The sequence below is a fragment of the Lolium rigidum genome, chromosome 7 (genome assembly GCF_022539505.1).
Source record: "Lolium rigidum isolate FL_2022 chromosome 7, APGP_CSIRO_Lrig_0.1, whole genome shotgun sequence".
NCBI lineage: Eukaryota > Viridiplantae > Streptophyta > Magnoliopsida > Poales > Poaceae > Lolium > Lolium rigidum.
The window spans coordinates 283,224,522-283,235,119 of NC_061514.1; the positions used below are offsets into that span (position 1 = coordinate 283,224,522).

Here is a 10,598-nt window from a genome sequence, read left to right on the forward strand (position 1 = left end):
TCCTTGAGACAAGCTGAAACATATCCACCTGACCAACTGGAACCGGCAGATAACAGAAACAACATCATTAACATGGTCCAACACTCGATCGGATTCTTAAGCGCATGCTCATGTACAAAACAACCTCAAATTAGGAACTCTCTCCAATAATTAAATTTACTAGCTAACTTAATTTCACGATTTTTGAAAAAATGTTTTCCATACGTCTTTATTTTTGAGAATCCCTGGGCAGTTTTCCATACATTCACAGGAGATAACATCCTCGAGGCATTTAAATACATATAAGGAATTTATCCCAAGATACTGCCTTGACCATCAGCGGAACTAGAGTATACACGACAGCTGCAGCAAGCCAAGCGGCTGGACATGAAACAACACTTAGCTAGCTAGCATGTACACCAGTTGGTGGAAAATTTGGCGAAAATCATCTTGGCCACACTTGAGCTAGAACCCGAATGATACACCACACACACAGCTAGCATCTCGCTAGTCCAGCCGGACCAAAACCTGAACCAACACACAGCTATAGTCTAGCTCCTTGTCTCCAGGCCACCACCCTACGGCTACATTTTACACTCGCTGTTGCTGCTGCCGCCACTGCATCAGTGAGACCCGCGTGCATCTCTCACATTCCTTCTCTCTCACCACCCACCATTGTTCACCAGCCGATCCTCCGGCGCCACGTACATCCCAGCCGGCTCCGTTAGCGTCTCATCTGTCCATCCGTCCATTACCTGCATTCACCACAACAAACAAGAAGGTATCAACTAAATGAGATAGAAGGTTGGGGAATTCCTTCGAGTTGAGCTACAAACACTGTTTTTTCCATCATCATATCAAAAAACGACAGCTAGCTAAGCAACTGGACATGAAACAACACATAGGTAGCCAAAAAGATAATTTGCTTCATGACAGTGGAAAATCGGCTAGGATCTCCTTAGTGCAGTCAGACCAGAACCTGAAACAATACACAGCTAGTCTAGCTCCCTTTCTCCAAGCCATCTCCCTGCGGATCCATTTCTCCCTCACTGTTGATGTATGCACAACAACAAATCAGAAGGTTTCAACTAAATGAGATAATGTCTCGATGGTGTTCCTTCGAGGTGAGCTAGACACATGGTTTCTTACATCATCATATTAGATAAATAAATAAAATGGCAACAACATGAGACTCTCCTTTCTCTCTTTCTTTATATGCATGAACATTCAGTCAACAACATGGAATTAATATCCTAGCTCTTGCATCCAACCAGTGAACGTGGCTGATGTCTCACAACACACAAACTTACACACAGCAAAAAGAGTGTTTTCGTTCAAAAAGAGTACGGCCTACTCCAAAAGCATTCCAAGCAACTACAAGAGACGCGTGCTACCAGATGTAATATCAAAAAAATGTTTCTTCAACTTCTAGTCAGTAACCGTCCAAAGTAAAACGAATTTGCATGTGATTATTAAGCTTTTATGCTAATTGATCAAGCCAACAATTTTCTAATCATTTAGGAAACAGAGAAAGACAACATCTACAGTTTACACATGCTTCAAACAAAAATATGCATCAGATCACAATACTTGTTTGTCTCTATCTATTCAAAGATAAAGGATCAAGGACCTCACCACCGCGGTTGCACAGCACAGCAACAGCACAACCGGAAGCTAGAATGGCCAGATCTAGCCGCAAGATTTCTTATTTCACTTCAGTTTCATCATCTGAGCACAACACCCAGACGAAACATATAAGAAGACACATTTAAGAATTCACAAACCATGGTTAATGGTATAAGACCGGGATTTGGTTTGATTTGATTTATAGCAAATTATCACCACCTATAGGGAAAAAATATACAGCAGGATGCCAGATGATGGTTAAATCCTAAGGACACAACATATTGGTTGAAACTAAGGATGCCACATAGTCTAGGTAACTAGTTCCATATTGGTTGAAACAGAAAAAGAAAACGGTGACTCGATTATGAGGTGGCGCATGGTCTCTGGCATCTGATTGCACATGAGGCAGCATAGATGGTCAAACCACACGGCGTGCAAATTAACTTTTAAGGATGAAAATATATCAAGCAATACATGCATACTACTACATGTTCAAATTGGCAAAAGGAGATAAAAATTACCATTCCTCTAGATCATAAGCGGCATGGACAAGTGATCTGCTCAAACTATCAACCGTGGAATCAACCATAAAAGCAGCGGATCAAAAAATTAATACTCAGGGCAGCGCCCTGCACAATTCGGGGAGAGAGATAAGGCAAGAGATGTCTCACCAGCTGCAGCGGCACAGCAGTACAGCGGGTGCGATCTTGTTTCTGACAACCACATCCAAGGAGACGGCCAAGACCGAACCGAGGTGCTGTGTGGGCCTTCCACGACCGCACAAACGGCACGGGGCTCCTCGCTGGCGTCAAGCAGCTGCAGCATACTCCTTCGTCCATCTGTTTCATGGTGCTCCTTTCAGTGTGTCGTGGATGAAGACCCTCTGTGGGCCTGCGTTCTGGTATGAAAGAGATACAAATAAGAGAAAGTTGTAGGCATTCAACTTACAAACCAGAATCAATAAGTAATGTATTCTTAACCATTCCTTCATTACATTACAATTTTGCTTCTAGACGTTCTCAATGTATGTGCAATGCGTGAAAACTGAGCAACAGAGAAAAATAGGAGGTAAAAGGGGAACAAAGTCATCACCTGTAGAGAAGCATTGGCATCATGGATGGCAGCAACAGGTTTCTTCATTTTAATGAACACAAACGCTGCGTAGAGACACAAAGATCCTATGAAGTTGATCAGTGATTCAGTCACATGTAAATCATCCTTCATTGCTGAGAGCAAATGCGGTAACAAATGTAAACCTCTAAAACCATACATGATTGCAAAGGTTCGACTCAACAGGATCTCCTTGGTGAGATAACCAACATCATGTTCCAATTTCCCTGATAATTAGCACAACACATTCCCAAACATGTGGATCATAACATAAAATAGAGTTCAATCTAAACTAGAAGCGCAGAAGGGAAGCAAGACTACAAGAAGAGTACCTGCTGAGATTGCCTCGATGGGCATGACCTTCGCTTCCTGGGATGCATCACAGTTCTCTTCGGTCACTTCCATCGATAAACTGCCAGAGGAAGTTGGCCACATTTCAGTCATATTATACCAATCATAAATACCCTAGGGCTCGCATCCAAGAATCTAAAGTGTCAGCAATTAAATCCACACAAGTCGTTGTTAACAAATGGTAAAGAATCTCCTCATCTACTTATTACAGTCTTCAAACATAACAGAAAACAACAGGCTAGAAAATAAACTTCATTGAAAATAATGCCAGCACAATATAAAGCAGTAATTTGACTACTCATAAGACCGTATTCCTACTATGACTACAGAATGTGAAAAAATTGCACGAAAAATAAGAATATCCAGAATGGCTTGGGAGGGCGGACTTTATCCCGATTAGAACTGGAAAGCACTTAACAACACGTCATAGCAGAGTGACTACTTAATGTCCCTCAGAAACTAAAAAATATACAAGAATATATAAGGGTTCAAGTGTACACATCTGAAAAGAATTCACCTGCACCTGCTTCTACAGCAGTGGCTTTAGAACATGGGCGGCCGCAACCATCTATCTCTCGGTAACCGGTAGCGGACAGCTAGGAAGCTGGAAGAGGGGGCCGAGAAGAAGGGCACCGCAACTCGGCCCTCGTCGCCATCGTCGTTTTGGCCAAGTCGAGCAACCTATATGCCTTGAACCTGAAAATATACAGGTTTCAGCATTGGCTATACATAAACAGCGAGCTAATAAAAGGGTTTCCTACTAATAAAAGGGTTTCCTATAAACAAGTACTAATCTGTAGTTAATTGAGCACACATAATTTAATGTACATACTGAAAAGTATCATGAGTTTATTACAAATAGAGATTATTTGATTAGTTGTAACTTGTAACCTCCTAACTAATTACGCATCCTGTTCAAAAAAAACATTATGCATCTAGGAAGATACTATAAAACACAAGTTAATGAGCAGATAGAATAACTGTATGTACACCTTTTTTGAGACTTTGTGTACACCAATTGTTGTCAATAACAACAAGAGGAACTACTATTATCAAAAGTGATGCATAAAGTAAAATTAAAGAGACAAGCATTTACAAGTAAATTCGTTTAAAAAACATAGCAAAACAAAGAGCAACTTCATTGTCTCGACCTCCAATGATCAGTGATATAAACAATCTAACAACTTCCACAGCGGGAATAGATATTAGACACATACTTGTTGCACTATTAGCAATGTTTCCATTCATAAAACTAATAACAGTGTAAAAAGGAAATCCTTGGAGCAAATGCACAACAGCACAAAATAATTACTTCGGCTTTCCAAATTCAGAAATAGCACCATGTGTTCTCTTGAGCTCCTCAATGTATGGTCCAACCTCCAGTATCAACTGCAAAAGTGCAACATAAAGTCAGAATAACAAGGATATTTAAAAAATTAAGAAACTCTGGAACCTGTAGCAGTCAGAATAACAACAAGCATAAAGTCAGAAAAACAACATGTATGTATGTAGCACATTGAGCTTCGAGGTTCAGAATTCTGAATATTAAAAAAAAGGAACAATATGAAACTACAGCTCAAGGGAAACAAGAAGCAAAGAAACCCCAACAAATGCACAGCTGATACCTAAATCTAAAAACTAAACCTTTGAACACCTATGAAATGATTACAAACTAAAACATGCACAGACCAATGTTGTATTGATTGACCCAACTTCCTACCGACAAAATACATATGATTTTCTCTACTGGCTACACATTCAACATGAGAAAAGATACAATTTTTAGAAAGAACAGATGGAGGACAGAGACCTCATCAGGCATCAGAAGCAGCTTGGAGTGGTGGACGCTAGCAGCAACTCAGGGACGTAGTCGCTAAAAGGAGCAGGTGGTCGAAACTGTGGCCAAGCAGAATCTAGAGGGCGTGGTTGCGGGCAGCAGCAGCTTGGGCAGGAGACGACAAGCTCTGTGCCTCCCCTATGCCAGGGAGGCTCCTCCCATTTGCACTGGCAGTTTGCCCGTGTAGCAGCGCTTCGATCTGTGGTCGTGAATGGTTCATGGCATGATTCGTACCCAATTTAGAGCCTCCCAGAAACTGCCTGCCAAAATGCCCGGGTGTGTATCAAAATTTGCTTCCATAAAGTTGTGTGCTCACAAAATCTAACGAGGCCACACCATACATAAACTTTTGACTTCAAACAATAATTTATATCATGTGTGAGGCTGAGACAACAAAGTTGATACAAAGGCAAATAATAACGCATACAACGAATAGCACGCAATCACAGTAGCAATCGAGGTTCATGCACATACTACCCCCGTTTCAAGGAATAAGGCGCACGCATATTCCAAGACGAACTTTGACCATAAAAATTAAGCAACAAAGTCTTGATTATATTATATGTAATTAGTACCATTGGATTCGTATTGAAAAGCACTTTTTAATGATACCAATTTCATACAAACAATTTTTATCTATTTGAAGTAATTCTTGGTCAAACAAAAAGCACGTAAAACGAGGGCGCCTTATTTCTTGAAATGGAGGTAGTATATGATACCAAGATGAATAAAATTCATAAGCAACCTTAGTGGCTAGCTTTCAGCCACTAGGCCTTTACACACACTGTATTTCTAACTAAAAAGTGCAAATAAACAAAACCTGTTACTTGAAATGGTATAGTTTAAATCGAATGAAAAGGTGCGAACATGATTAATCCAAGACATTCTTATTACTGCTAACAAATCTATCATAGTTCTTCGGTTGCTATTTTATCACATTATGACAATTGGAATGAAATAGCAATCAATAGAAGAAAAAATGATCTCAAATCTTGAATCAGCAGATTCATATAAACATTTAGTATTCAATAAAATTATTAATCTGAAATCTGCAATGAAGAGGAGAGGCGCAGCAACAGCATGTTGAACTCATGCATCTTGAGCAGCTCGGAAAAACTACTTGTGCACATCACGAGATAATGTTTAGAGCAAACCTAAACTTAAACGAATCTGGATCTACATCTAGCTCACAAGGAAATGGGAACCCAAAGGATATAAACTATTCACCTAAATTTCTCTACTGATATGTGAGTTGTTAGCACACCACACGGAACGAAATCTAAATATGAATCCAAGCGCACCAAATCAGAAACCAGAAGTGCTGATTTAACTTGTAAAGATAAAGGAAGCAGATTTTTGTTGTTGGTGCTAAGATATAAAAGTAAAGTTCAATACAGAGTATAATATATAGTACAATAAGTTAGTTTAGTTCATAAACTAATCAATTTGAGAAAAACCTGTCAGCGAAAGTACTTGAAAGCAAACAAACACTAATGCCAAGCAAAATAGTTGTACCTTTTCAATCCGTGAATAGCAACTACTCCCTCCGTTCTCTTTTAATTGACTCGGATTTAGTACAACTTTGTACTAAATTTGAGTCAATTAAAAAAGAATGGAGGGAGTACATAGTTAGTATTATGCAGGCCTTAAACACAAAAGTACTAACCTCTGTAAAGCAATAATAACTGACTAAGCACATTAACATAAGAAAGCAACCATCGTCGTAAATGACAGCCAAAGAGTGAACATATACAACAATAAAAAAGGTGATATTGACCTATGAGTTATGGGCATTTCATTATCTGGGCCAGAAAGGGATAGCCTCGTTATTTATGACGCAACCAGAAGAGCTATGAGCTTATGTGATAAGAACAACTAGATCATAATATGTATTATGCATTACCACTGATTCAAAAGGCATAACTTGAATTATCATGCTCCTGAAATTCAAATTAGAATTCAGGGACCCCATTAACAAAAGCAAGACAAGTCTAAGCTTTCAATTAAATAGTAAAATCCGTGGTGGTACAAATTACATGTCAAACTGTGCCAAAACCGTTTCGGACAATTTTGGTGTGAACACAAGTGTTTGAAAGCCAAACTTTTATGCCACCTACATAGATGCAGATAGAGCTCCTCTTTCTAAGGATATACACAAAAGATGGAGAGAAAGAACCACAGAAACAAATCTATGACAGTCTCTCATAATGCAAACCCACAGATTTAGAAGTCAAAAAAAGAATCATCATGTTCTTCAAACCATATTATTCACTTCCACTTCAACTCCACATGATATAAATTAGATTGAAAAGAACGTGTAATAATTACACAAAAACCAAAAGATATAGAGGGGATTTTGTTGCTGTTTGCCGCAGGATTAGTTAGAAAGCTCGAGACCAAATGCAAACACTATATAAACTGTTTCCCTGACCCAAGTCTTTGAAAAATATTCAGAGCTATAACTCTGCATCTAGCTAAGACATGTCAAGAAAGGAGCGCCGCTGATTAAAGAATGAATGAATCACATAACGTGAAGTGTCAAGCATCTGTAATAAAAAAAATTACATGACGAGTTTGCAATACTTTGGACAAAGAGAATTGACTAGAAAAAAGTCACAGTAAGGCTTGTATGAATCTTACTGAATCAATGAACAAGCAGAGGAGTAAATTACTGTTTCCTCGGTTGCTAGCTAGTAACAGGAAGGTATCTACCGACCTAGCAGCAATGCATAAACGTATCTACTAAGTTGCACAAGCACCGGCCAGGAAACAAACACCTATGTATGTTTCAACCGAAGCAACTCCACAAAAGCGCAGATAATCTAGTAGGACTAGTAAGTACCGCACATGACAAAATTCCATCATATTCAGGCCGCGCACATTAGGAGAGGAACCACTAGATATACAGATGCAAGATACAATAAATCCGAACGACGACGACGACGACGACGACTAGCCATCATCATCAAGCTACGTAGTAACAGCCAACCAACATTCATAGTCTAGCAATAGAGGAAAAGGCGGCAGCAGAGACGAGTCAACCTTGGTAGCAGCAAGCCAAGCCGTAGCAGTATCTGCAGTTCCCGTCGTCGTCATCGTCCGAGTGGTAGGTAGAGCAAGCCGTCGGCCCTCGCGAACCCACCGCCGCCGCGCCGCCTCGAGCTGCACCACCATCGATCCATCCCTAGTCCCAAGCTTCTCCTAGGGATCTGACCCAACACACACGCATATGCAGGGACAGAGAAAAAAAGGCAGCAGTCCATTAGCACGAGAGGAAAGGCCGTGAGGTGAAGGGATTGCTAGTAGGATGGGCCACCGTGGTGGTCACCTCACCGGCTTGTGGAGGCGGCCGGCAGGGGTCCGGTGAGTAGCAGGTCGTCGGAGTAGGATAGTGACGCGGTGGCTGGGTGAACTGAAGCGGCCTTGGTTCTCCGGATGGGCGGCGGCCGGCGGGGCAGGAGCTCGCTGTTGGATCGGGGCGTGCCCAGGGGATGTACGTCTTCCCGGAGCGCGGCGCCGACGGTGAAGGACCCCCAGAGGACGGCGGGCGGAGATGGAGTTGGCCTCCAGGCGCAATTAAGGACGCGAGGGTGGAGGTCGCCGGCCGGTTGTCGACGGCGCGGAGGTGGGTCGCATTCGCCGGCGAGGATCGAGTAGAATAGAAGAGATTTTTTTTTCCAAACGATCCAACAGGGATCGAATTTTCATTATCAAAGGAGATAACGAAAATACACCAGAGTTCACGAATCAACAGAAACAAAAAGCGGAGGATCGCCGCCTAATGCTAGCGTTTTAAGGGGGATTACAGAACCAACAGAAAGTTTTAACAGGCTAACAACTTCAGCCAAAAGGGACCAACTACAAGCATAACTCCTAGGGCAATCAAGCAACAGCATCATCGTTTGCATCTTCTCCATTTCTATTGTCTTCCAAACGCAGACGATCACCTCGGCCGTCACTTCCAGAGGATCTAACTCCAGCTACCTCAACTAGGCGTAAGAGCCCGTCAGCACCAGCACGAAGATCCAAAGCATCCTGTTCTCCATGTAAACCTGCCCAATAGTTCATGAAAACAGCAGCGTAGCTGATTAGATCAAAAGGAGAGCTAATCATTTTTTGCTCAAAACAGGCTCTGTTTCTAGTTTTCCAGATGGCCCAGCATATAGCTGCCAAACCAGCTATCTGGGTATTGCGACTAACAGGAACAAATTTGGGGAGCCACCAAAAAAATTGGGAGAAACTCCCAGGTCGAGTGGGAGAATTGACAGTAGTAGCCACTGCAGTCCAGACAAATTTGGCTGCAGAGCAGCCAAAGAAGAGATGAGAAATGGTCTCTGATTCATTGCAGAACTGGCAATTAGGGTTCCCTGACCAGTTTCGTTTGAGGAGATTGTCCTTGGTGGCTATAGCATTATGCCAAATTAACCAGAGCCAAATTTTGATTTTGAGAGGGATTTTGCTCTTCCACAAATGCTTAAAGGATCTGTCCCTACCACTCCCACATAGCTGTCTGTATACTGATTTCACAGTGAAGCAGCCATTTTTTGACCATTTCCATCTAGGAGTGTCACTTTCCTGCGTCAAGTTAACTTGATTCATCAGCTGAAGCAACCCAGCCTCCTGAATGATGAGATCAGGAGTCAGCCATCTTCTGTAGGAGAATCTCCACCCCATATCAGCAGCTCCAGCCACAGTAATTTTTTGCTCATTACAAATGTCAAACAATACAGGGAACATATCTTTGAGAGGCCTTGTGCTACACCAAGAGTCTCCCCAAAAGCTGGTTAACAAGCCATCCCCAACATTCATTCTTCTGCCATAGAGATACAACTCTCTGACTTTTAGCATGTCAGACCAAAGTGGAGAATCTCCAGGTCTGTTTTTTGCAAAGTAAATGCCTTTTCCTCTCAGATACTTTAACCTCATAAAATCCTGCCAAGGCCCAGTATCATGTTCCAGCTTCCACCACCACTTACACATCAGACTAATATTGAATTTAGTCAAGTCTTTAACACCTAAGCCACCTTTTTGCTTTGGCTTACAAATCCATCTCCATTTCACAAAGTGATATTTCCTTTTATCAGCACTTCCAGCCCAAAAGAAAGATCTAATAGGCTTATCAATCTGTTCAATATTTGTTTTGTGCAGCAACCTCAAGGACATCTGATACACTGCAGTGCTAGCCAAACAAGCATCAATTTTGACCAATCTTCCTCCAATGGACATAGAATTGCCAATCCATCCACACATCTTCTTCTTGGTTTTTTCCTCCAAGAATCTCATGTCAGACACTGATGCCCTTCTTGCACAAACAGGAGTCCCCAAATATTTGATTGGCCAACTGCCCATCTGACATTTGAACAGCTCAGCAAAGAAGTTCTGTTTTATACTGTCATCAAGAATCATCATAGCTTCACTTTTATCAAAATTGATTTTCAATCCAGACATGGATTCAAAAATGTAAAGTAATAACTTCAAATTGATTGCTTGCTGAACATCATCTTGTAGTAAAAGTATGGTGTCATCAGCATATTGTAAGATTGCAACCCCATTCTGCACCATATTATCAGCCAACCCTGTGATTAGCCCATTGTCTTGAGCTAGGTGGATCATTTTAGCCAGACTGTTAGCAGCCATATTAAAAGGAAGGGGGCAAAGGGATCACCTTGCCTCACTCCCTTGTGACTAGTGAAAT

At 41.4% G+C, this 10,598-nt stretch overlaps 1 long non-coding RNA gene across 4 annotated transcripts; it reads right to left on the bottom strand.

Moving 5' to 3' along the window:
• Positions 1–228: 228 nt before the first annotated feature.
• LOC124669659 lies at positions 229–8,045 on the bottom strand. Of its 4 annotated transcripts, none has more exons than XR_006992285.1 (8): positions 4,877–5,200; positions 4,379–4,455; positions 3,584–3,762; positions 3,048–3,127; positions 2,876–2,942; positions 2,698–2,783; positions 2,277–2,503; positions 229–734 (listed from the first exon to the last, which is right to left on the bottom strand). It is a non-coding gene; the product is annotated as an uncharacterized LOC124669659 (long non-coding RNA). The 4 variants fall into 4 exon arrangements; XR_006992283.1 differs by lacking the exon at positions 229–734 and adding an exon at positions 7,946–8,045 and having other exon boundaries at positions 1,613–2,503; positions 4,877–5,163; XR_006992284.1 differs by lacking the exon at positions 229–734 and adding an exon at positions 7,946–8,021 and having other exon boundaries at positions 1,613–2,503; positions 4,877–5,159.
• Positions 8,046–10,598: the final 2,553 nt, after the last annotated feature.